Source organism: Gossypium arboreum, chromosome 4, assembly GCF_025698485.1.
Source record: "Gossypium arboreum isolate Shixiya-1 chromosome 4, ASM2569848v2, whole genome shotgun sequence".
NCBI lineage: Eukaryota > Viridiplantae > Streptophyta > Magnoliopsida > Malvales > Malvaceae > Gossypium > Gossypium arboreum.
This window is the reverse complement of record NC_069073.1, coordinates 78485670-78489775: the sequence shown is the minus strand read 5'-3', so window position 1 is coordinate 78489775 and position 4106 is coordinate 78485670. Positions and strand designations below refer to the sequence as shown.

At 33.5% G+C, this 4106-nt stretch overlaps 1 pseudogene; it reads left to right on the top strand.

The window, feature by feature from the left end:
* Positions 1-946: 946 nt before the first annotated feature.
* LOC108460023 (tyrosine-protein phosphatase RLPH2-like) lies at positions 947-2903 on the top strand (annotated as a pseudogene).
* The last annotated feature ends 1203 nt before the right edge of the window (positions 2904-4106 follow it).

Here is a 4106-nt window from a genome sequence, read left to right as displayed (position 1 = left end):
CTCGTCTCTTGCTCTTACGTCAATTGGGTCTATAAATCATCATCCTACACACTCAATTCAACAAATTAGCACTGCCTAAGGTTCGTGTCAGCCTAATAGGTCACAACACTTACAATGTTAAAAAAACTTATTTTTATTAGCTTTTAATCCTAACTACTAAATACTAAAAATGTAATTCTAATTACTAAATTGGTTAGAAAACAAGCTTTTTAAGTGCAAAATCATCCAAAATTACTATTACATTTGACGTTAGATAAATCACCAACCACTCGTCCTCCATTGTTGGAGTGTGGCAATTATGCCTACTAGAAGGCACACATAAAAGCTTACATCAAATAAGTTATTGAGAAGGCTTGACGCATAGTTCTTATAGGATGGGAACTACTTATGGTTGAAACTGAAGCTGGAAGACTGGCTAAATTCGAGCTATAATGGACCACTGACAAAGATCGACTTCTTAATTCGAACTCCAAAACATTGTATGCCATTTTTTATGGAATAGATTATCAATATTTCAAGAGAATTTCAGCGTGCACTATTGCTAAAACAACTTGGGATATTTTGCAAACTACAAATGAAAGAACAAACATTGTCAAGCAGTCAAAAATGTAAATGCTAATCACTAGATTCAAAACTTTAGGATGTAAGAGTCAAAGCACATTGGTGAATTCTATGCAAAAATATTTATATAAATTAATAAATAAAAAATTATTAATTAAAAATATTTTTAGCATAATGATATATATAAACTATATATTTTTATTATACAATTACATATTTATTATTTTATTTATATAAATAAAAAATTATTAATTTAAAATAATTAAAAACTTAAAAATAATATATTTTTAATTAAAAACATTAAAAAAATTAAAACAACATAAAATAAAAAAAATCAATCTCGAAATTTAAAGACCAAACCACTAAAAACCGCCTAAATCTCTAATTAACTTTTAAAAGCTACATTTTTTTCTACTTCACCCGACTGGGAACTTCCCGAGTTTCCGACCATTACCAAACCTCGAAAAACAAAGGATCAACGATTCACTGTTCTTCTTTTTTCTTACCATTTTGACTTCTAACAAAAAGGGAATGGCAGATCCTAGCAACAAACTCAGAACTGTAATCTGCGTAGGAGACATCCATGGTTACCTCACCAAACTCCTCAATCTTTGGTCCAACCTCCAATCACAAATCGACCCTGACTCTTTCAACACCGCCACCATCATCTTCCTAGGTGATTACTGTGACCGTGGACCCGACACACGCAAAGTGATAGAATTTTTAATCTCCTTGCCGAAGCGATATCCAAATCAGAAGCATGTTTTTTTATCGGGAAACCATGAATTCGCTTTCGCCGGGTTTATCGGGGTGTTGGCGGGGGAGTTTGAAGCGAAGGAGACGTGGAAGGAGTATGCTGAAAATGAGGAAATAGAAGGGTGGTATAAGGGTGAAGGGTATGAAAAGATGCATTTGCAAGGCAGGATATGGGGTGGCTGGTTTGATGTTGCCCAAGGGATTGACTGTAAAGGTGCCATTTTCGATGCTGCTCCTACCTTTGGATCTTATGGAGTTTCTCATGGATCTTCTGGTAATGCACGCTTTTTCATTTTTGGGTGTTTCATTTTTCGGTTTCATTTTTGAAGTGGTTGTTGCGTTTGATTCTTAGTCATGCAATTTTAGTTGAGATTTTGGAAGGAATGATCCAAGTATTGGGTTGGAAATGGACTCTTGATTCCTTTTATGTTAGATTCTAAGTTGTATGCATTGAAGGAAGGAATGATTGTATTAGATTCATGGTTTTCAGTAGTGTATATATGTTGTGTTCGAGTGGCATAATTTTTAGTGGTTTAATATTCAAATTTTAGCTAGCAGATATTAGATGTGTTGTTTTAGATTAGAAATATTGACCTTGCCCTAACAAATACCATGATTTATTTTTTATATGCAAGAGTTGATGAAGGTTGTTCCTGAAGACCACAAGAAATTTCTAGCAGATGTGGTTTGGGTTCATGAAGAGGTATTCTTTCTTCAACTCTACTTCTCATCTATTTGCTTTTCTTGACTTCTAGAATATTGTGTAATCAGAAGGTGCTAAAATAACATTGAATTGGAAAACAACGTTTTAAGCAAATATGCAATCTCCTGTAACAATGTTAAGCAGGTTGGCTATATTGTTATTGTCTCAACTGCAGAGTGAAAGCGGAAACTTAGTGTTTTCAGTGTGCAATTTTTCCAGGATGATGTCTCTATTGAGACACAGGAAGGAGTTAAACATTGTAAATTGATTGCTGTACATGCTGGTTTAGAGAAAGGTTAAAATGTCCGAGACCAGCTGGAGTTTTTGAAAGCCAAAGACGTCAGTGTGCCCCAGGTAACAGGTCTCAGCGGGAAGAAGAATGTTTCGGATATCCCTGAGGTAACGAATGGATCACAGCCCATGACACAACTAGTATTCATCTTTGGCATCCATGCGCACACTTGGTAAAATGATTTTCATGACATGAAGTCGACTGATGCAAGTGTTGGTGTTGAATATCATGCAGGAGCTAACTGAGACAGTTGTGGTGAGTGGTCACCATGGGAAACTTCACATAGAAGGTCTGAGATTGATCATTGACGAAAGCGGAGGATTGGAGGGTAATCCATTGGCTGCAATTGTGCTTCCTTCAATGAAGATAGTCCGCGACACTGATAATTTATCTTAGTTTCATGGTTTTAGAAGATGGTCATCTATGTGCTTTGCTTTTTAAATTTAACAAAACATGTAATCCCTTGTGTTAGGGACATTAATTTTGCTCAAGTTGATACGGATAAATGTGAAGTTGGAGGCGTAGCTTCTCTTGAATATTACAAGTGTACCTCTTATAAATAAAAAATATTTATCTGAATCTATTTATAAATTTATTCACTTAATAATATTCATGGTGTGACTTACATTAATATTGAATAAATGAATTGATACATGTGTATAACCAACATGCTTTGATGTATTAAAAATCTGTGCTCTCATAGTAATAAATAGAAAGATGATATGTTGGGCGTTTAACTTATGTATGGCATGACTTCACCCATTATAGTGAAATCATAGCTCAAATAAAGAGTAATTGGTAAATCTCAATGACATTAGATTACAAAAATGAAATGTAATCACGGGTTATTTGTCTAGGAAAATTAACTAATCATCTCTGATTGTATGTAATGATCATTTTCATTGCTATAAAGATTTAAATTAGGTTATATTTAAACTAAAGGGATCAAGAATGACTTAAGGGTAACACACATGATAAAATCATTAGACAAAAGCTTAAATTAAATAACTTTCATAATGGTATATACTAAATAGATTGATTATGATACTTATAATTGATTCACACCGTGATTAAATAACTTTGTAAAAATAGGCAAATGGTAAACTTAATTAGAAATTAAGTCCTAATAATATATGTTTGATCAATACCGTGCTAGCTATTCATAACTGTGTATGAATTGTATAAAACGAGCTGATGGTATATTTGACTATAAGCGCTGTAGAAGAAATAGATTGCAAGAATTAATGCATGGATGAAAATAATGTAGTGAGAGGCTGGAGTTACTGCCTTGCTTATATCATTTTCATCTCTAATTGTTGCTTGTTTTTCACTTCCTTTTTTCTTGGTGATACTGCCTTGCTGATATCGGTGTTCCTTTTCTTCTCTTTCTTTTGCCAATTTTCACATTGTGTTTTGTTAATGGTGGAATTGGGATGGTAGGAGTTGAAGGAACCTTAGTGAGCGTCTGGAGTCGAGAGTGATGAAGATGGTGATTGTTGAAGAGAGTGTGGGTTTACATGGGATTGGGAGTGTTCAAATGGTTTTTGGTCCAAGGGCATTTTCCTTCTCATTTTCATCTTTTTTTCATTGCCTTACTTCAATCCAGGTTATAATTCAATATATTCTGTATCAAATTTCGGAAGTTGATATTTTGTATTTGCGGAATCCTTTTATTCATCTATCAAACTTCTTTCTTAATGGATTACTCTCCTTTCTTCTTTTACCTTTTGATTTATTTAAATTTAGAAAAAAATAGATATGAAATAAAAAAGAAGTGAAATTAATAAGTTTTAT